At 40.9% G+C, this 24,025-nt stretch overlaps 1 pseudogene; it reads left to right on the top strand.

Moving 5' to 3' along the window:
• Positions 1-420: 420 nt before the first annotated feature.
• Positions 421-1,981, top strand: LOC117063437 (annotated as a pseudogene).
• Positions 1,982-24,025: the final 22,044 nt, after the last annotated feature.

Genomic DNA, 24,025 nt, shown 5'->3' with positions numbered 1-24,025 from the left:
TGAGGAATTTCTTTCTACATGTGTGTTTTATGCTTTATGACTATGGCATTATTAGAGTGTCTGCTCATTTGTAACCTTTACTGCCTAATGGCCTCTGCAAATGGCCTTCTCTGCGAGTCCTTTCACCTTCAACCCCTCTGCTAATTGCTCAACTCTGTTTTTTATTTCACTTCCAAATTCCTGAGAGAAAAATCTCATTGCCCTGCCTAATCAACATCATCCCTTGCTAGACAAAGCTGTTCTGTCAAACCACCTAATAAACCTCTGGATAGCCTGTATATTGGCTGGCCTTTTATCACTTGGTCTAGGAAATGTGTTATATAAAATGTTATATAAAACGCTTCAAAGTGGGGGCAAAACGGTCGCTGCCTTGGTGTCCCTGTTGGGCTTCCCAGCAGTGGCCTAGTAGAAAAGTAAAAGATGTCTGAATATATTCGGGTAACCAAAGATGAGAACGGTTGAACCCGTTGAAATACCATCAGAAGACTATGGGACAGTGCTGCTGTCCATGGTTACAGCCCAGTTTCCAGGGGCATGTGGGTTTCGCGACAGGAATCCAGTGTCTCAATGTATGAGAGGTGTCTGGCTGGTGAAAGGAATTCTTCATGCCCCCGATGCTGGCTGGGGAAATCTGGTGTATGCTGTCAACTATCCTAAAGATAAAAAAAGAAAAATGGATGAGACAGATGCTTCATCAGCAGTGAATGTGAAAGAGCAGTCCAGAAAACATCCAATTTAATAGTGTTGGGTCTCCCATGGACAACAACTGAGCAGGACCTGAAAGAATATTTTAGTAGCTTTGGAGAAGCTCTTATGGTGCAGATCAAGAAAGATACTAAGACTGGTCATTCAAAGGGGTTTAGCTTCGTTTGTTTTATGGAATATGAAACATAGGTGAAAGTAACGTCACAGCAGCATATGATAGATGAACAATGGTGTGACTGTAAACTTCCCAATTCCAGGCAAAGCCCAGATAAGCCTTTGAGAAGCAGAAAAGTGTTTGTGGGGCACTGAACAGAGGACATGAATGCGGATGAGCTGTGGCAGTTCTGTCAGTACGGGGAAGTGGTGGATGTCTTCATCCTCAAGCCGTTCAGGGTCTTTGCCTTTGTTACATTTGCAGATGATCAGGTTCTACCGTCTTTGTGTGGAGAGAGGACTTGATCATTAAAGGAATCAGCATTCATATATCCAATGCCAAACCTAAGCACAATAGTAATAGAAAGAAAGAAGTGGAAGATTTGGTTGTAATCCAGGTGGCTTTGGAAATCAGGGTGGATTTGGTAATAGTAGAGGGGGTGGAGCTGGTTTGGGAAACAATCAAGGTAGTAATATTGGTGGTGGGATAAACTTTGGTGCATTCAGCGTTAATCCAACCATAATGGCTGCAGCCCAGGCAGTGCTACAGAGCAGTTGGGGTATGATGGGCATGTTAGCCAGCCAGCAGAACCAGTCAGGCCCATCGGGTAATAACCAAAACCAAAGCAACATGCAGAGGGAGCCAAACCAGGCCTTCGGTTCTGGAAATAACTCCTATAGTGGTTCTAATTCTGGTGCAGCAATTGGTTGGGGATCAGCATCAGATGCAGCATCGGGCAGTGGTTTTAATGGAGGCTTTGGCTCAAGCATGGATTCCAAGTCTTCTGGCTGGGGAATGTAGGCAGTGGGGTTGTGGTTGGTTAGTATAGAATGGTGGGAAATTCAAAATTTTCTAAACTCATGATAAGTATATTGTAAAATACATGTGTACCAAGAATTTTCAAAATTGGTTTGTTCAGTGTGGAGTATAGTCAGCAATAACGAGATATACCTAATGTAAACGACAAGTTAATGGGTGCAGCACACCAACATGGCACACGTATACATATATAACAAACCTGCATGTTGTGCACATGTACCCTAGAACTTAAAGTATATAAATATATATATATATATATATATGAAGAGCTAAAGGAAATATATAAGTTTGGTTACATGAGCTGGGCAAGGTGGCTCATACCTGTAATCCCAGAACTTTTGCTGAGGCAGGTGGATCACGAGGTCAGGAGTTCAAGACCAGCCTGGCCAAGATGGTGAAACCCCGTCTCTACTAAAAATACAAAAATTAATTGGGTGCAGGGGCAGACGCCTGTAATCCCAGCTACTCGGTAGGCTGAGGCAGGAGAAGTGCTTGAACATGGGGGGGCGGAGATTTCAGTGAGCCAAGATTGTGCCACTGCACTCCAGTCTGGGTGACAGAGTGAGACTCCATCTCAAAAAATAAAAAAAAATAAATAAATAAAAATAAGTTTTGTTACATGAAAGGTTGAAATATTGAGTGGTTGAAAGTGAACTGCTATTTGCCTTATTGGTAAATTAACACACAATTGATATCAAAGTGTTTCTCCTGTAATATTTTATCCCTGGACTTGTCAAATGAATTCTTTGCATGTTCAAAATGGAAACCATGGACTAGAACTACATTCTTTACTCCTTGTTTTAATTTGAACCCCACCATATGGATTTTTTTCCTTAAGAAAATCTCCTTGTGGGAGATCATGGTGTCACAGTGTTTGGTTCTTTTGTTTTGTTTTTTAACACTTGTCTCCCCTCATAAACAAAAGCACAATATGAAGCCTTCATTTAATCTCTGCAGTTCATCTCATTTCAAATGTTTATGGAACAAGCACTTCATTGAAAGTAGTGCTGTAAATATTCTGCCATAGGAATACTTCTGTCTACATGCTTTCTCATTCAAGAATTCGTCATTATGCATCACAGGCCATGTCTTCGATGATGAGTGTCCCATTTTTATCTGCTGTTCTTTGTTTCATGGAGTCATATCAATGCTATGAATGCAAGGCTGTGATATGGAACCAGAAGCCTGTTTGAACTTTTGAAACCTTGTGTGGGATTGATGGTGGTGCTGAGGCACGAAAGGCTAGTATGAGTGAGAAAAGGAGAGAGCGTGTGCAGAGACTTGGTGGTCCCTATGGATATTTTTTAACTTGGTGGGCCATGTCTCTCTCAATCCTGTTGCTTTGGTGAGAGAGTGTGCAGAGAGCAATTACAGCAAATAATGTGCAAATGTTTTTTGCATTCAAAGGACATCCACATCTGTTGGAAGACTTTAAGTGAGTTTTTGTTCTTAGATAACCTGTATTAGTTGAATGTGTTAAGTGAAACGATACTTGTACTCCCCCTACCCCTTTGTTAACTGCTGCGAATGCTGTATGTTGTGTGTTCTCTTCTGTTACTGATATGTAAGTGTGGTAATGAACTGAAGCTGATGAGCTGAGAACATGGACTGAGCTTGTAATGTACTTTGCAGGAGTACTTGGAAGCTGAGTTCACAGTGAACTCAGGTGTCTCAAAGAAGGGTGGAAGTTCTAATGTCTGTTAGCTACCCGTAAGAATGTTGTTTGCTGTGGTTCTGTGTCCTGTGCTTGGATGCTTTTTATAAGAGTTGTCAATGTTGGAAATTCTTAAATAAAACTGATTTAAAAAAAAAAAAAAAACGCTTAAGAGACTGTCTAAATTTGCTTTCCTTGACCAGTGGCTATGGATGGGGGATTCCTAGGAGAGTCAATAAACTTTGGCCTAACTGACTCCATACCCCAGAAGGAAGTTGGAATATGGTGATGCTATTTCCTCTCTCCTTGTGAGACTTCACTGTCAGCACCTCACGTTCATGCATGAAATGAAGTGACTCCATAGCTTCCAGGCAAATAATAAACCAGGCTGCTCTTTCTGATTTCCCCAGAAGATTCCAGATCCCTGTTGAAAGAAACATTGGTAGTCTAAAGATGGAGAGCAACTTTAGATTCCTGTGTGATCAAATTTATTCCATACGGTAATTTAGACAACAGAGAAAACTGGACTGTGGGCCCCTTTGAACCAAACCTTAAATGCACTTTGAAATGTGATTTAGTTTCAGAAAAAGTGATTATTGGCTAAAAATCCAACCTTGTGATAATTTGGATATTGTGAACGATGCAACTGTGCTTTGGCCGTCTTTGTGGACGGAGGTGCTGCTGAGTTATGGATGATTCATTCCTCACTGTACAAAGCATTTGGCATCACTAAATGAAGTTTAAATTGGACAGACACTATACATTACACATGGAAAAAATTTGCATTTTAACATCTCCAGAATGCTATTAAATATCTCGGAAAGATCCATAAAGGAAAGTGTGTCCTAGAGCTTGAAATATAAAGTGATTGGAAAAGGTAGAAATAGAGTTCCTATTTTTCAGAAAGGAGCCATATCATCCCATAAATCTTTGAAAAGAAGTTTTCTTGGGCTCTGCTCTAAGCATTGAAATGCTTCCCAGGAGCACCTTGACCTTAAATTAACATTTATAGAGTTTAGCTGACATCAAGCTTTGCAGTTTAATGGAAGGCTTAAAGTTGAAGAAGGTAAGTAGTCTAAATTGGTAGTGTATATTAAGTCCTGAATAAGGATGCATTTCTACAACTACCACCATTTTCATTTATTTCCCCCTCTAGAACAATAATAACAATTGGTTAAATATATGAAATGCATTTTCATTCATGAATAATGCATTTTTATATGTTAACTTCATGGAAACAGGAGCAGTTCAACAGTAACAGCAGCATTCATGCTGTCGTCTTAAGAAAGGGTATATAGGTGGCAATGTTTGCACTATATGACCTTGATAATGTTGTTTTCTGTAGAACCTGTGATTTAAATGTGGGTTGTAAGAAATATTAACCAGGCCGGGCGCGGTGGCTCAAGCCTGTAATCCCAGCACTTTGGGAGGCCGAGACGGGCGGATCACAAGGTCAGGAGATCGAGACCATCCTGGCTAATACGGTGAAACCCCGTCTCTACTAAAAAATACAAAAAACTAGCCGGGCGAGGTGGCGGGCGCCTGTAGTCCCAGCTGCTTGGGAGGCTGAGGCAGGAGAATGGCGTAAACCCAGGGGGCGGAGCTTGCAGTGAGCTGAGATCGGCCACTGCACTCCAGGCTGGGCGACAGAGCAAGACTCCGTCTCAAAAAAAAAAAAAAAAAAAAAAAGAAATATTAACCAAGTGTTAAAATAATAAAGCAGCACCTTTAAACAGGAAGAAAAGAAGAAAATATACAGTGTTGCCTACAGATTCTATTACAGATCAAATGAAAATGAGGTAAGTTCCATTCTGCTTAAACCAGGAGTATATTCTGAGTAGAATATGAATGTCTGAGGAGTAATATATAAAGCATGAAGATGGTTTTTTAATACTGCTAATGAGTTGCCCCTTGGTTGTATTACAGATAAAAACAGGTTTCCAATATACATACACATTTCTATGCTGCATAAGGCCTGATTTATAAACGTTCAGCATTAGCGCACAAAGGAAAAGTCCATTTCTCCAGGTGTTTAGTCTGTCAGAGTGACAGTGACTTGGCCTCTAGGAAAGATGTTTTCAAAACAGGAGTCAACTAGGAGAGTTAGTTCTGCTCTCAGATCTAGGCAAAAAGGATCCAACTCTGGGCCCTGGGTTGGGCTGGGAGCAGGGTAGCAGGGACCCGATCCTGTCCTCCTCTTCCCATGTGTGTTGGAGCAACTTCCTCAAAAGTTTCTAAGTCCTCCTTACGTGGCTGAGACTAGCCAGAGCAGCAGTGCCATCCCAGCAGGATGCCCTGAGCTGGACCAACACCTGTGGGGGCCCTGGACCCCATCGCTACCCATTAGGGTACTCTCCAATCCTCTCCCCCCAGGCCCAAAGTGTGAAGTCACCCAGATTCCCTTAGGAATCCCAGTACTCGAATCTGTGGGGCTGTCCTAGGGTCCTGTAGCCAGTTGCCAGTTCCCAGAGGACAGCTGGGTGAGCAAGTGATTCTTGCTGGAGGTTCAGTATTTCTTTTGCTGGATTGCATGAGATGAACCATCAGAATGGGGCTAACAAGCTGATTTGGGGTGACTCAAACTGTTTATGGAGACAGTAGCTCTTTGAAAATATATTAACTGTCTGGGCGTGATGGCTCATGCCTGTAATCCCAACACATTGGGAGGCTGAGGCAGGCGGATCACTTAAGGTCAGGAGTTTGAAACCAGCCTGGCCAACATGGTGAAACCTCTTCTCTACTAAAAATACCAAAATTTAGCTGGGCACAGTGTTGCACACCTGTAATCCCAGCTACTCAGGAGGCTGAGGCACAAAAATTGCTTGAACCTGGCAGGGTGGAGGTTTCAGTGAGGCGAGATCACATCACTGCACTCCAGCCTGGGCAAGAGAGCAAAACTCCGTCTCAAAAAGTAATAATAATAAATAAAAATATGTTTACCTTTCTCTTTCCACCCCAAGGTAAGGGTGGCCCTGTAGTTAGTTACAGTAAGCAATAAAGATTATAATCTAGGCAGATTAAAGTAAGACAAGAAAGTTTCCCTTTCTTCAAAGTTGATGACATACGTATCACTTATATAAGAGCCAGGAAATAGATTAGTTTTTTATTAGTGGAATGTCTGTGAAATGAGGTGCTTCATAAGTAAAAGAAAGCTGGGGGTGGTGACTCATGCCTATAATCCCAGCACTTTGGGAGGCTGAAGCAGGAGAATTGCTTGAATTCAGGAGTTTGAGACCAGCCTGGGCAACATAGTGAGAGCTTTGTACACAAAATAAGCAAAATTAGCTGATTGTGGTAGTGTGCACCTATAGTCCCAGCTACTAGGGAGGCTGAGGCAGGAGGATCACTTAAGCCTGGGAGGTCAAGGCTGCAGTGAGCTGAGACTGTGCCACTGCACTCCAGCCTGGGCAACAGAATGAGGTCCTCTCTCAAAAACAAAATCAAAAGCAGCAGCAGCAGCAGCAGCATGAGGAGGAGGAGGAGGAGCAAGAAGAAGAAAAAGACAAGGAAAAGGAGAAGGAGGAAAGGAAGGAAGGAAGGAGGAAGAAGAAGAAAGAAAGAAAAATAAAATATAAACTAGGACATATTGACAGGTACTTCCTTATGAAAACATTTATTGTAGCAGAGAAGGCCAAATATCCTTTCTAGAAGACTTCCTTGCTTAAACTCCGTTTTGGACCTATTGGACTCCTCTTGGACACTGTCTCATACCATTTTAATCTTGCTTCCTGTTGTAGTTGCAGCTACTATAAACAAGCTTGCACAAGCTTTGGTCCATTTTATGCTGAAAGCACTGCTTCTCTCATAACCTGCCCTGTGCACTTCATGCTGTGGTATGGGACCCCTATGACTCTGGAAGTGGGTGCCAATGGGCAGTGCTAAACCCCCAAAGGAGATCCAAGAGACATCCTAGAGCCAATGGATAAATACTTTTCCCCACGATCCTTTGGGAGGACTATCTATTTGGCCACCCAAGGTACCAGCATGGTAGAGCCCCAGCAAACTCACAGAGGTGACCAACTCAAGAATGTATCCTTGATTTGGCTTTTCCTTCTGCCTCTTTTCATAATCCTTAATCCTTCACTCCTCTTCCCTGGGATTCCTTTCCAAAATAAACTACATGTACAAAAGCCTGAATCTCAGGCTTTGTTTTCCCAGGGGGAAGTCAGGCTAAGACAGCAGACTCATACCACAGGTCACAGTAATCATTCCCCTGATTTCAAATGGCCTCTCCATGAATTATCTATCACTTAAGCATGTCTCAGTGCATCACAAAGAGCCCTCCATATGTACATGTAATTATAAAGTTTATCACGCCGCAGTAAAGACACACATGATTATCCCATCACTTCCTGCTAAAGACTATAAAGCAGGGCCCATATCTCATATTCCCTTGGTTTTCCCTATTAGCATCCAGGATGTTGTTCCAAATTCACTGGATAATGCATGGTGTTGTGCCACTGGTAACCTGCAGACAGTGGCTGTATCAATATCTCTATTAACCGTAGATCTCACGCAATACAATCACATGAGTGAGGGCAAGGAAAATATTTTCCTCTAACATGAATACTATGAACAACAAGGTATATATAAAATATGTAACTGGCTTTATAAAGATACAGACATTCATTTATCTTCTTCTTACCTACCAAATGTCATTGAAATTGGCATAAAATCACTAACTGCTGTGTTTGTGTAGAATAAAATGATTGTCAGAAGATTCAGAAATTGTCATCATTCCTAAGATTCTGTTTTTTAGGGAAAACATTCACAGTTATGCAGAGTATAATTCCGATGACTGAAGCCAGGCTGCCAAAATAGTCAAGTTTCTTTAAGATTTAAGAACATCCAGGATCCACAGAAAAAATTGAGATGTATTTGTTTAAAATGAACAGGCAAATCAAAAGTTATACACAGGTATACAGATATACTCTCACATGATCAACTAGGCCTGCAAGATTTGCAGGTAGCAGTTTTCCACAGTCCCAAAGGAAGAGTGGGATGATTAAGTGTTTCTCTTGGACAGGTTTCATTGCTCTTAAAAAGGAGAAAGCTCTAGATAACATCTGGTAGTGATACATTATTGAAATACATTCTGGACAGTTCTTTTGGTCAAACAGCTGGAATCCTTTTATTTTTTAAATAACATTTTGATCTGCTTAATCTTCAACTTCCTCCAGTTTGGAAAAAAAGAAAGCATGAATGGCAAAGAAATGTGCCCTCTTTATAATTACCTATTCTGTTCCAGGCATACAATGCAAAGTTCTACACATGTTAGTCATTCCTAGCACAGTCACAGAGAAACACATAACTGATAAGTTGTATATGAAAAGATGTAATCAGCACATTTACATGCATTTTATTGCTATATATCTCCTATATTTTTGTTGTTAGTATCCTACATCAGTGAAGTTCTACTTCAGAAAATAGAAGGAGGATAGATATTTCAAGCAGAGGAACTTCATGCAGAGAATTATTTACTCAGGTGTTTGAAGTTGAAAGAGCAGAAAGGGAATGCTGAGGTAGCCCTGTATTAGTCAGGGGTTCTCCAGGAAAACAATAAGATCTCTCTCTGTCTCTCTCTCTCTCTCTCCCTCCCTCTCCCTCCCTCCAACCCTTTCCCTCCCTCCATCCCTCTGCCTCCTCCCTCAATTCCTCTCCCTCCCACCATCCCTCTACCTCCCTCCTTAATTCTCCCTCCCTGTTTCTCCCTCTCTGCCTCTCCCTCTCCCCCTCCTCCCTTCCCTCTCTCCATCTCTCTAGCCTATATAGGTAGATAGATATGGATAGGTACATAGAAAGAGATTTATTATGAGGGATTGGCTCCTGTAATTGTTGGGCCTGAGAAGTTTCATGATCTGCCATCTGCAAGCTGGAGGTCCAGGAAATCTTTTGGTGTGGTCACAGGCCAAATACAAAGCCTGAGAAATAGGAATACTGATGTCCACAGGCAGGGAGACAGGGTTATCTCAGCTCAAGAAGAGAAAAAAAAAGCGCCCTTCTTCAGCCTTTTTCTCCTATTCAGGCCCTTAATGGATCGAGTGATGCTCACTCACATTGGTGAGGACATCCTTCCTTACTCAGCCATGGAGTCTCTTTCAGAAACACCCTCATAGAGACACCCAGAAGGAATATTTTACCAGCTATCTGGGCATCCCTTAGCTCAGTCAGGTTGACACATAAAATTAACCATCACAAACCCTGATGTTAGTAACTGCTGAGAGCAGGTACTACCCCTAGGCCTAGGGATACAAAAGAGAAGAGAGGAGGCCTCCACCCCACCCCACTGCTGATGTTGGTCCCTGGGTTGGGGGCATGTCTGCTGCTGGGAGTGCCAAAAGAACTTGGAGGCTGTAGCAGTGGCTGTCCAGAAATTGGAGAACATCACAGAAATATCTTCTCCCTTCTTTCCGCCTTCCAATCTCCTGTCTGTGCCTTCTGTTAGCCGAAGAGAAGGTAGAAGTCAAGGAAGCCTTGAAAATGTTTTGTAAAATAGCAGGCCCAGCATCACACAACAGATAATAGAAAAGTGGCTTTAGTGCTGAAAGACAATATGCAAATCATCAATCCATAGCTCTGCAATAATTAATAGTTGATGTGGTACCTTTTTGTTTAAATTTTTGTACAAGCAGGCACGTTTTACTCTTCCTTAAGACTCTCTGAACCCATTTATAGTTGTTTTATACCTTGGGACTTTGTGATCACAAGGGGTACAGAGTAAGGTTAGATCCTATCATTTTTAATTCCCCTAAAATAATATTGCAAGGTGAAAATATTATATTGATGTTTTATTAATTCATATACTCACACATTTTAAATTATGTTCTTATACATTTTTTATTTTGGCATTTGATATTATGATTCAACTGACAGATACACAATTTTGGAAAGCCAGATGAATTTTCTACTGGCTTCAAATCTAAAGTCCTACAAAACTTCAGGGTAAGTTCAGTTTTCCAAATTCAATGCCAGAGAATGTGGTTTGAGATCTACTTTCATTAAACATTGTCGCAGCCAATTTTCCACAGAATCACAGTGGGCTTGCATCCTTAATTGGCTTTAAATTAGAAAAATGGAACCACTCTTCCTAACCTTTTCAATTTGACACCTAATGGCCTTTCATGAAGATTTCCAGAATATTAATTTCTTTATATATTATATCTTTATACATGAAGAGGTATTATTTATTGACTGTTACTAAGTCATGCCCAAAGTTAGAAGTAAAAATGCTTTATTCATGGTGAGAGAAGATGGTGAATAGGAAAGATTAAAAACTCAAGAATACTTGAGATCAAACTCATTTATGACAACCTTGGTTGTCTATGGTATACTTATGTGCTGTACACTGTTTTTATAGCAGAATTTCTCAATCTTGACACTGTTAACATTTTAGGCCAGACAATTATTTGTTGTGTGGAGATGTCTTGTGCATTGTATGATATTTAGTAGCATCCTGACATCTAACCACACCGATTCCAGTAGACTCCTTTGATCTTGTGACAACAAAAATGTCTTGAGGCATTGCTAAAACTCCCCAGGGGCACAAAAATGACTCCTCCCTCCAGTTGAGAATGTAAGTTTCTTCAGCTAATTTTAATTCCTTCCCATGATGGACTGGGCATGGTGGCTCATGCCTGTAATCCCAGCACTTTGGGAGGCCGAGGCGGGCAGATCATGAGGTCAGGAGATGGAGACCATCCTGCCTAACACGGTGAAACACCGTCTCTACTAAAAACACAAAAAATTATCCTGCTACTCGGGAGGCTGAAGCAGGAGAATGGGGTGAACACAGGAGGTGGAGCTTGCCGTGAGCTGAGATTGTGCCACTGGACTCCAGCCTGGGCGAAAGTGCGAGACTCCACCTTAATAATAATAATAATAATAATAATAATAATAATTCCTTACCATGATGATGTAAGTATAAGATGAGATGCCTGTATGTATATGTATGTGTGTGTATATATATATATATATAGTCCTAGCATATGCTCAACTCAGCAGATGAGTGCGTAATTGGTAAAAATAAGTGGCATATCCCCCTGGAGTAAATTAATTTCTTTTTTTGTCTATAAAAACTTGCTGCTCAAAATGTGGTCTGATTAATGTCAATTGCGTCTTTAATCCTGCATTTAAAATTTGGGTATTCTGTTCATCATGGATTTTTTTGGTATTCATTTTGATTTTTCAAAATATTGCATTAAAATATTATTATCTTGATTACTGAATTTCTTGTCACCCCTTTGTGCCTAGTCCTGGCCCTGTTAAAAGCAGAAAGTCAGACTCCAGGTCAGTCTTACTAAATCAGAATTTGCATTTTAGCAGGATCCTCAGGTGACTGAGATGCATTTTAGCAAGATCCTCAGGTGATTGAGATGCATTCAAGAAGCACTGCTGAAGTGCTGTTGGGATGGGGTGCAAGGGGAGGCAGGATTGGAGAGAACAGCGTGGGGCACATTTCAGATATCTGTTCCTCAGGTCTTCCTCGTGAGCCTTGTGGAACAGCGGCTACGGAACAAGCCGAAACTACTAGGACAAGCTGCTTTCATGAGGGGTCAGACGAGACATCTTTCTCTTCCGTGCCTCGTTGATAAAGTGTGGCACAAAGTGAGAAAGGGGAGCATTCATCTCCATTCTGTGACAACCATGGTGAAACTTGCATGAGAAGTCATCAGGGAATGCGACCATCCTCTAAAACGACCAGTTTTCTGCTTTGGAAGCCGTGGGAGACCATGCCTTTGTGAGGAGGGTGCTGGCACCCTCAAGTGGATCCGTGGGCCATGGCAGGAGTGAGGAATAGGAAAGGCGGGCACGTGTGAGACACGTAGAGAAGACAAGACGGAGAAGTGCTAGCTGCTGTTCCCCATTCAATGCCCTTTTTCATCCGGAAGTAGCTAGACAGAGTCGTCGCCCAGAACCCCCTAACAGCAGTTAGGGTGAGGGTGATATCTCCACAGGGGGAAATGAGGTAGGAATTATTAAGACATTATTTTAGGCACACAGAGAGGAAGAAGGGGTTCTTGGAAAATTTTTCACAGCTCTTGTCTAGCATGAAAGCCCTGACTCTTAGTCCTGGGCCAGCGATCTTTGATATGCAAATGCAAGTCATTTAGAAACTGGGTCCACCCAGCATGGCAATTCCCACCATTGTCCTCTTGCCCTTGCCCACACATGTGCCTGGCAGCATGGCCACCCCCACAAATCCTCATGTGTGTGGAACATCATGCCGCCCTGCATTTGCATATTAAAAGGCTAGGGTGGGAGGGCCAGTTTTTTGGCGGGCTACGTGAATGACATGCTTGGTCAAACCAATCCCTTGAGCCCTGTGCAAATCAGACACAGCCTCCTCCAGCCATCAAATACAGCTGGCTGGTATTACCTAAGTGTGGGGTTCTACCTCTAGGCTTTGGAGCCCCCTCCCTCTGTCTCTGTACAGGGGAACTGCTTTCTTTTTTCCCCCCTTCTTGCCTATTAAACCCTCCGCTCCTTAAAACCAAAAAGAAAAAAAAAGATAAAAAAAATACAGTCCCTGGGTGGGGTTTTCGGGGGCCAAAGGCCTGCAGTATTCTGGAGAGGGCAGAAGCCAGTGACGCTATCTGTAAATCAGGTAACTGCACTAGAAGCTATAAACTGGAGAGAGGGAGGACAGCTTAGGTGACACAGATTTATTTATTTATTTTTATTTGAAATGTTGACGGTCTCCTTTGCCTCCAGCAATGGCTGGGTAAACAGGGGTGACATGCATGTGGTTAGGCTCCAACAAATACTAATTACATAAATGCACAGATCCTGGGATTGAACATTTGACTTGGTCCATATTAACACTCTTCTCTACATGCATAAATTATAGACCCAGAAATAGTTATTGCATATTATGCCAACACTAGTTGGTTCTTAAATCTGTTACATCCCCTAGAACTCAGTTATTTTGAAGAACAGACACATTTTTATGCATACAAAAATTGCATTAGTAATTGATATATCTCACATGTGTTTGTACTGTCCTGTTAAAAGGTATGTAGAGTTGCTGTCGCATATGCTTTATATGGCTATATATTATATGCTTAATAACATATAAATTTGCTTAAAATTTTATTACATTTATGTCATTTGATATATTTCTCTTTAAGGTATACTAAATGTATAATTAATTCCACACAGGAGTCTCTGTGTGTGTGTGTGTGTGTACCCCATTATGTTAAAAATATGTTAAATGTGTGAGTACCGTATATATGTATTTTTTAAAGGGTTCCTATGCTTAAAAAGTCAAAAACCCTAAATAGTAGATTATACTTTTATACTTCTCTTTCACTGACGAGGACACTCTCAGAAATTAAAGTTTTGCTCAGATGATTAAAAAATGTGCAGCGTTAAAAGTCGGTATTAGAATTTTGTGCTTCAGACTCTCATGTCCTCGGGCTCAATTCTCTCTGCCACTTTAACTCAGCAGACAAAAAGTAAACTATAAGAAAGCAAACTATTTTAACTATGAAAGGTGACCTAAAGAAAAATCATTTCAAGACCAAGTTGGTTGCAGCAAAATTCATTAGCCTCCTCCAGGATGAAAGCTGGTGTCTCGGTGACATTCCAAGGTTACTAATGCTTGTCAGTCCAACAACTTGCAGACTGTACATGATGGGGAATCTTTGGGGTTTGGCATCAAAGGAGAAAGGATGTAAAAATGGCCCTGATGGATGTTCTGAGGTTGTTTGATCTAAATCCAGAGAAAATAGCAGCTATCACAGCTGATGGAGTACCCGCTATGACTGGGAAGATGAATAGAATGGAGGAAAAAAATTAAAGTCAGAAAAGCTTGTGCCAGACATTTTATCGTATCTTTTTATTTTATTTTTTACAAACTAAGCTTGACAACTTGGAAATCCCTTTGTGCAGTTTATAAAGTAATGAATTCTAAATGAGGGCCTAGATTCACCAACAGACCAAGCAATTATGTAAACAATTTCTGTTCCCCAATATGGCTCCCTGTCATTGCATTTTCACGTCAAATCACTTGCACGAGGTGAAACAGTAATATATATAACGCATATCTTTGAAGCATTAGCTATCAGACATGGTGAGATGCCAGTTCCCCGATGTCCCAATGACAAGAAAGGTATCCTCTGTTATGTTTCCACTTCTGATTTACACTCAGAGAAGAGTCAACTGAAAGACAAAAGTGCTGCAGGATAATTTGTATTCTCATATCATTTCTCCTACGTTTGGTGGCATTTATTTTCTGATTTCATTACCATGGCTGTTTCTTACTTTCAGGCCCCTTTAAAACACACACACACACACGCACACATATACACACTTCTTAGAAGTTACAATTAGTCATGTGGTTTCTTACGAGTCTGCTTTAAAAGTGTTTACTCGTGTTAATGCTGGTCCTTTCTATAGCTTACTAGCTCCTGGAGAACGAGTACCAAGTGTATTATGCCCTTTGTGTTCTCCCCACCCAGTGAGTGTTCAATAAATACTATTGACTGACTGACACATCTCCCTCCTTTTCTCTTTGTCTCTGACACCTCTGCTTTCTTTCAGAAATGATATTTTTTAAAGTGGCAATGTTCCTTACTTTGGACTTAAAAAAAAAAAAAAAAAACTCTTCTTAGCCTCAAACTTTTCCCTTATGTAAGATTTTCAACAATAGACAAAATACAGGTGGAAAGAAACCGATTATTCTCCTACCCCTTAACAATAAATTCTGTTTTTAATTGGAGTGTGACAAGTATTTCACAGAATAAAAGCTTTCTCTCCAAGAACAATGTTAGTGTGCACATCTCCATTGAAGTAGCCATTAAAAAGTAATAATACGTGCCGCCTGTCCTACCCACTCCAACAACTCCTGACTTCAGGGCAGCGTATTAATGGGCAGCCTCTGCTTTATTTTTCTTCTGTCACACAATGGGTCAGAGACACTGTCTATAGCCAGTGTCTCTGTTGTTCTCTCACAGAACTTAAATAACAGTTTGTTCTCCTTTTGAAACAGAAGCCCAAACCACAATTATTTTTTTAACCTTCCCTTAGGAAAAGTCTTGGTAGTTCACTGATATCCAGAAATATGGACTTTTCGGGAGACATAAAAGTGTCCCCTCCATCAACCTGAGCATTGTTTGATCTCATAGAGACAAGGTAGCATGCCTTTATTATTGTTTGCTTTCTCTATTAAAGCTATTATGGGCTGTACGGTTGTGGGAGATGATTTTCCAGGGAGTTTGCCCTCATGTCACATCCTTCCATTTGTGTCAGCCTCCTGGAAAACGTGCAGGTGAGAAAATCTCAACCTAACGTGGCACCTGCTCTTCACAGTCTGTCTCTACACTCACAGCAATTAGAGGAGGAAGCAGTACTCTCTTCGGGCCTGTTTCTGTGCCCTGTTTCTTTTCTTCTAAAATTCCTATTTTAAAGCCTCTTGAAAGAAAAAGAATATTCAGGAAAAGAGAAGGCCATAAATAAAAGAAGGATTAGCATGACACGCAAATGTTTATGGACATTTCGCCCTTTGTTCACTTGCTTGCAGGTATCTGCCTGGTTGCTGCTGCTGACACTGTATCTCTAACATCCAAAGCAATGTAACTACTGCAGTTCCCTAACCTATTTCAAGCTCTAGGGATGCCACCAGGAAAAAACGACCACTGAATGTCTTAGTTTGGGTTTCTCCAGAAGCAGAACCCAAGATAAGGATTCTAGTGCAAATTGTTTACTTAGGAGTTGGTCCTGGGAAATCAGGGGAGATGGTGCCATCTGGCATCAGAGGTCTGGTGCTTTACATAGTTATGGGGGATGTCAGAGACAGGTGTCCAGAGTGGGGTGGCTCCATTTCCTCATGGTGCTTGATCTATCTCCCTGGGCCTAGAAGCAGAACAACTTGTGGGAAGACAGTACAAAGAAAGACAGTGGGGGTAAGAGGTGCTGTGACCCCAGCCTATGGCCCAGGGCTCTTCCTCAGGTGGAGAAGGGACCTCGGGAGTGACATCCCTGTTGGGCCCAGGTTCAGCAGGGGAAGCACCCCAGGTTGTGGTTTCTTCAGTGAAGCCAGGACAGACACAGACAAAGGGAGTTATGACAGTAACTCAAAATCCCCCTTCTCACTTTTTGAACCAAAGAGAGCAAACGGGATGAACTGGGGCCAGGACAATTGTTGAACTCTTAATTTGCTCCCTAAACATGTCCCTAGACTGTTCTATGGCCAGGAAGACAAAAATAAGAGGCAGTATCCATAGAATGTATACCATGCCCTGACCTGTGGGGTAGCCACATTTGACACAGGAAGCCGAAGCACAGATAAATAACCAAGACCACACAGCTGGCAAATAGCAGAGCAGGGATTTGAACTCCTGCCACCAGACTCCAGAGTCTGCACTTGTGACCACTGCACATAGGGCCACAGGGAAATAACATTTATTCACATCTATGCTCATCTTCATTCCTGTCGTTTTCCCAACATGCAGTAAGAAATGATGGTGCAGTGTCTTAGGAACTGCTTAGCTTTCCTCATAGAGAATCTTGGATTTGGACATCATGTCTGGGGCTACCTTCTTTACACACTCTCTATTACTGGTTTCTGTAAGTCAAAACAGCGTTTACCAATGGATGCAGGCCCAGAACAGTATTCTCAGCATATGACAAAGGGCACTGTGCTGACATCGTAAACTCTTCATTGATTCACCTTTCACCTCTTCTATAACTTTGTATTCTTATTCCCACTTTAACACACCTATGTTCCCCATCCAAATGATACGAGTAAAGTGGAAACTATTCCTCTTTCCAAGGCAATGAGTACAATATGTAAGGGAAATCCAGCCAGCATAACTCTTCGATAGTTCTATCTGGAGAATATGCTTGGCACGATAATTATTCAGGTAAGTTTTTCCTCCCAGGAGGACAGGCAGTTATTTTGACAGCTTATTTCACTGTCACAGATAAGTTTACATTGCCAATTAATGGAAATACACCAGGTAATAGTCATGAGCTCTCAGGGGATAATCTCGAAGCCATTTCCAAATGTCCTTTATGGAAGCATACGGTCATATCCTCCACTTCATCACCAGGTCAATCAGCAGTTGCTCTTTAATATGGTATGTTCTTCATGCACCAGTGCAATTTCCAAGCTCTATCCATTTGTTTTTCCCCCCATAGTGCTTGAAAGTTGCTTAAGCCACTGATTATTGCCTTGCCATGAGCTCTGATCGCTCTTCTGGATAGTAGGCATTCAGATGTCATCTTTAATTTGTGATATTAATATTAAACTCCATCACCGTTCAGTGGTTTTAGTGAAGTATTTACATACAGACTAGCAAAGTGTTTGAGCAGTGCATTGAAAACTGTCCATTCCTAATTGGAACCGTAAAGTTTACCACAGCATCTGCATGATGTGGATATGATTTCTGGTTATAAAGGAGCCTTGGAGGTTTGCTTTCAAAAACAAATGAGATGTATCTTTGCAGCTCGGTATTTCCTCGCCCATTCTGACTGTTCATGATTGGTGGTGACCGTGCTCTAAGAACTGTTTTTTACAACCTCACACGCTTTTGGGAAAGATTAACTCAAAGAGTTTTTACTGGGAATCACATTTAAAATTAATGAACTAATTAGTTAAGAAATGTATTACTTTATTATGGAAAGAGAAACCTGGCACCCTAATGAGAGGATGAAATGTCCTTTTATTTTATGACATTAGAGGAAGGTGGACTTGTTAAGAACTTTTGGACTGCTACTATCAATTATATGATTTAAAGATCACCTCATCCTGTGAGAAAGATGGATTATCAATCAGTATTTGAGAGGCTCAAGAGGATGAAAGAGAGAAAAACAGAACAGAAAAAGGGAACATCTTCCTAGTTGTGTTGTTAGATGACCTTGTGCCCTGGTATGTTTAAATTGCTTACTTCCTATAACTCTATAAACTTCTGTGTTTTCATTTGCTGGATTAGATTGAAGTGTCAGCCATATTTGATGAATGGCATTGGTAATATATGTTCATGTTCGTCTTTGCTCTTTCTGCTTTTATTTATATAGTCAGTATAATTTATTTCTCCTGAAAAAGCTTTCAGCAAAAAAGATTTTTTAACGTACAAATACTCTTTAACAGGGCTCTGGGGTCTGTGATGATCAAATCACTCATCTTTCCTCCTTCGTTCTAGGTTTTTTTTTCCTCTCTTGCTTACTTTTAAAACTAGAGACTAAAAAAGAACATAGGAAAGCTCAGTGGTTGCACCATTGGGCATTGTAGTTAGCACTGTCGGCAAGTCTCTAGCACAGTCTATGCATATATTAGTGGAATGACATGAAGAATTGCATAATTATCTGGATAATTTAATTACAAAATACCAGTCTGCAACCTTTCCTATGCAAACACTGTGTTCACTTATAAAGCAGGCCAAGCATAAGACTGAGAATTTATTGTGGTTCTAGTTGAATAGAGGGAATTTGTTTCTTTCTAAGGTGGTATTGAGAAGGAATCTGTGGTGATCTTGAGGTAAAAATGGAGCACCTTGTTAACTGTGTAACCAGTAACTCACTCTGGTTTTTTTACTTGGATCAAAATATCCTGTTTACGTTAATAGGCATGCTTACCTGTTTCAAAGCTCTTAGAGGGATAATAGGTAAAAAGCGAGGTGGATAGGGATTGGAGGACTGAAATCACAGTCAGCCCAGTTCAAGTCTGAAAACTACAAAACAGGAGGTAGAGAATATAATAAACACAAGGCTATAATATAATAAACACAAGGCTATAATATAATAAACACAAGGCTATAATATAATAAACACAAGGCTGAATTTTGGGGAGTGCCTTGTTTGCTCTTTCCTTTCTTTCTTCCTTTAAAAAAAAATACAAATGGCCCAGGCTTACTATGGTTTGCCTTACTATTTTGTAACTTTACAGTGGTACAAAAGTAATACATATTTAGTAGAAACCATACTTTGAGGACCCATACAACCATTCTAATTTTCACTTTCAGTATTTAATAAATTACATGAGATATTCAACACTTCAGTATAAAATCGGCTTTGTGTTGGATGATTTTGTCCAACTGTAGGCTAATGTAAGTTAAACAGGTTAAAGGCAGGCCAGGCTGCATTTTCGACTTAAATTTTTTTCAACTTATGATGGGTTTATTAGGGCGTAACCCCATCATAAGTCAAGGAACATGTATATTCCATCCTTATCCTGAACTGCGTCTTTTCCCTCATTTCTTTTTTCATCTTTTTTTTGCCATCCAAGAATTTATCCTGCTAGTTGAATCCAAGGTCTTTGTATTGTTTACCTAAAGGCTATTGAAACATTGATAGATACAGTAAAATGCCCAAGTTAAACCAGTTCAATCACAGAATAACAACATGCACATAACTGGATTTTTGCTTTGCATTTGTCTCTGATCCACAGAAATGACGATTACCATGACCCACTTAACACACAACCTGTGTTCTGACTGCCCCGGGCTTAGATCCTGACTTGTCTAGGACTCTGTGAAACAAAAAGAGATGATGTTTATGCTTTTGGAAGACTCTGGACACATTTGTTCTGACACTAGAGAGTCAAAGAAGCTGAACTTAAAAAAAAAATAAAGCTAACATAAGAGTAGCAAATTACAGTCCTGCATGACTGAGCACCAGATATAAGCTCATGAATTTTAAAAATTAGAATTAAGTCAAATTTTATTTCTCGTGTACATGTGGATAAAGTGAAGAATGTGTTTATCATTTTTCAATGCAAAAGTTTCTCAGTTGTGTGATTAACATGCAAAATACGGATCAAATTCTACCTTTGCCTATTCTTTTGTACAACACTTTATAGTCAGTTGTTATAATTCCTGTTCATTTGAGAAAAGAGTATGTTAACATTTGGGCTAACATAAAAATAAGGTTAATTTTAAAGAACTAGGTGTTTCTATAATGGCACAAGCCATCGTTTGAGGCTGCTTAAAATTATAAATATATGAAAATGTTTATAGCTTTAGCTCTGGAATAAATGTTGTATTATGATCCTTAGATGTCTAATAGACATCTCAAATTTAACACAATCTAAACTGAACTCTTCATATTTTATTTCCCTGCATCTTGCTCATAACCACTTCTGCTACAGCTTTTCCTATTTTTTTTTTTTCAGTTTTTGTTTGTTTGCATTTTGTTTATAAGAGAAGAGGTCTTGCTATGTTGCCCAGGCTGGCCTCTAACCCCTGGGCTCAAGTGAACCTTCTGCCTTAGCGTCCCAAGTAGCCTGGAGTACAAGAATGCGCCACCATGTCCAGCTCATATTCTTTTAGGTTTTTATTCTTCCAGTTGTTCAGTCCAAAAACTTCAGAGTCTTCTTGACCTTTCTGTTTCTCTCTCACATGCCATAGCCAATCTTTCAGCAAACCCTATTTATTCTACCCTCAAAATACTCCTCAAATCTCGCACTACTTCTCATCTCTATCACTACCACTCTCTCTTTCTCCTCTGAATTAGTTGTCTAACCTGCTGCCTGCTTCCATCTTTGCTCTTTTAGAGTGCATTCTCAACAGAAAAGCCAGATTGATTATTTACATCAGGGCACAGTTCTCATCTGCTCAAACCCCTCCAATGGCTTCCTTGCCCACCTACCCCAGGGTAAAAGCCAAAACTTGACAATGCCCAATATAATATGGCTCACATTGCTTGTTTGACTTCATCCATTATGCTCTCCTTTGCTCATTCCATTTCTGTCACCTTGTTTTTGCTGTTTCCCCTTCCTGGAGCATTCTTCCAGATATCCTAATAGTTTACTCCATTATAACCTTTAGGTCTTTGCTCAAAGGTCAACTTTCCAATAAAAACTTTATTACCTTATTTACAATTGTACATTACACCTCCTGCACTACCTGTCTTCCTTTCCTTCTTATTTTTCTTCGTAGTACATATTACTATCTAACTATGTATATACATGCACACACTATATATATATACACACACACACATTCATTATATATAATGTTAGACTGATGCAGATAGTAATACTAAGATAAACGTATTGTGTGTGCATGAGTATTACTAACATACTATATATATAGTTAATGTTTTTGTGTGTGGATGTCTATTTGTGTACACATATACACACTAATTTTTCTTTTTTGTAGAGACAGGATCTTACTTTGTTGCCCAGCTGGTCTCAAACTCCCAGACTCAGGTGATCTTTCTGCTTTGGCCTCCCAAAATGCTGGAATTACAAGCGTGAGCCACAGCACCAAGCCTGATATTCTATTTTTTATCTATACAAATGGCTATTTCATATGATTCGACTTAGTATTGTGTCTACATTTCCCCTCTGTTTCTTACCTTTTGCCCCCTCAGTCTTCTCACCTCTTGCCTCAGTTCTGGTTTGTGTTCCTCACACTCATCCAACACCTCTCAATACCAGTGCCTAAGTGAAGAACTGGTATGTCCAGGGTATTTCATGACCCTTTCTTCTTCCAATGCTTTCTTCATAAGCCCATCTGAGGTCTCTTCCACATCAGCCATAGGAGGTAGCAGTAGAAACATTGTGGGAGTCAGATGCATATGAGATGAGGACACTTACTTCTCCCATTAATCTCCCTCACATATTTCGGGAGACTCAGGATCAATGTCTAAATTGGCCAACATACATAGCTGGCTAACAAGCGTGGTGCTAATGCTGTCTTCTACATACCTTTGATGAAATGATCATGTATAACAGGTGATCCAAGCAGATATGGTATAGTAATTTAAAATGGATTAATCATAAACAGAATAGGCCAAATTAAAGGTGAAGTTGGACACTGTGTAAAAACCGGGCCTTGCTTTGGCCTTGTGGAAAATCAGAGAATGAGCTTTGGAGAAAGACTTGACCACAGGGTAAGGGTAGGGCTGGAGAGCTGAGCAGTAGGGATTACCTGGGAGTGTGATCAGTCTGCATTATCCAGTTCAGAGGAGGACACTTTTAGTCAGCTAGCTTCTGGGTAGAAAGGTGAGCCAAGGAGGCCTTGGCTGGTTTTATCTAGCCAGCAGAGGTAGAAATGGGGCAACAGGGGCATAAATGGAGGAAGTAGGACTGGCAAGTTGGCCTTCCCACTTTCTTTGACCTTGGAGAGAGATGTGGTCCCTGGGGCTATCCAGGAGCCCACATCCAGAATGGGAGATAAATTGTGTGCTCAGGCATTCTTAGCCCTGGCCCAGCTACACCAGCATCTCATAAACCACATGGACTTTCTGGACTTTATTTCCCCATGGAAGACAAATACACAAAAGCCCTCATACAACATGTCTTCCCTATTCTGCTGCTCCCCAGTCTGGGCCCACTCCTCACACCATCTTTACTGCCACCTTGAACCTATGAGTAATATGGAAATCTCCTAGAACAAGAACAGAAAGGAAACCACTTCCTCTACTGATAACGCAGATCCGGTTTTTTTTGACCAATAGATCCCTGGAGAGAGATTGAGACAAATTTGTATGCAGAAGGAACTTTATGTTTTGTTTTGGTTGATTTTTAAAAATATTTTATGTAAGACTCACAAATTGCCAGAGTTCCTGTGTATCCTCCACCTGGCTTTCCCTAATGATAGCCTCTTACATAATCATAACATATTATTAAAAATATATTATTGACACTGATATCCTATTTTTTCTTTTTTTCTTTCTTTTTTTTTTAGTAATGTCTCTACAATGGGATACCCTATTATTAACAGACAGATGGATCTTGTTTTATATTGACAAAGGAAGAGTTTCCATCTTTGATTACATTGACTTTTGTCTGGGTTAACGCAAAGTGACTCAGAGTGGCATCCTCTTTTCTGCATCTTCTGTCAGATTGATAAAATATGATTGTTAAGAATTGGATGGATGGGGCCAGGCACAATGGCTTATGCCTGTAATCCTAGCACTTTGGGAGGCTGAGGCAGGAGGATCATTTGAGGTCAGGAGTTCAAAACCAGACTGGTCAACAGGGTGAAACCCCATCTTTATTAAAAATACAAAAATTAGCCGGGCGCGGTGGCTCAAGCCTGTAATCCCAGCACTTTGGGAGGCCGAGACCGGCAGATCACGAGGTCAGGAGATCGAGACCAGCCTGGCTAACACGGTGAAACCCTGTCTCTACTAAAAATGCAAAAAAATTAGCCAGGCATGGCAGCGGGCGCCTGTAGTCCCAGCTACTTGGGAGGCTGAGGCAGGAGAATGGCGTGAACCCGGGAGGCGGAGCTTGCAGTGAGCCGAGATCGCGCCACTGCACTCCAGCCTGGGCGACTGAGTGAGACTCCATCTCACAAAAAAAAAAGAAAAAAAAATACAAAAATTAACCAGGCATGGTGGTGCCTGTAATCCCAGCTTCTCGGGAGGCTAAGGCAGGAGAATCACTTGAGCCCAGGAAGTGGAGGTTGCAGTGAGCACAGATGGCGCCACAGAACTCCAGCCTGGGTGACAGAGTGAGACTCTGTCTCAAAACAAACAAACAAACAAACAAACACAGCGAAAGAACTACATGGTTGGATAGTGAGGTAGCAAGTGTGCTTAAATCTAATAATGACGTCCCATTTTGCCTCTCCTTGGGTGCTGGCATTTGGTTGGGTTGTGGGTCTTCACTGATCTCTGAGATGCGTGACTCAAGTCAATGCACACTATCAAACCACAGGTTCCCAGTGCTCAAATATGTGGGGGGCCAGCCAAAAAACAGCCTTTCGGCTGCGGAGTGTTTGTTAGTAAGAAGACAGGCTGTG

The sequence above is a fragment of the Trachypithecus francoisi genome, unplaced genomic scaffold (assembly GCF_009764315.1).
Source record: "Trachypithecus francoisi isolate TF-2019V2 unplaced genomic scaffold, Tfra_2.0 Lachesis_group18, whole genome shotgun sequence".
NCBI lineage: Eukaryota > Metazoa > Chordata > Mammalia > Primates > Cercopithecidae > Trachypithecus > Trachypithecus francoisi.
This window is presented reverse-complemented; position numbering and strand designations above follow the sequence as displayed.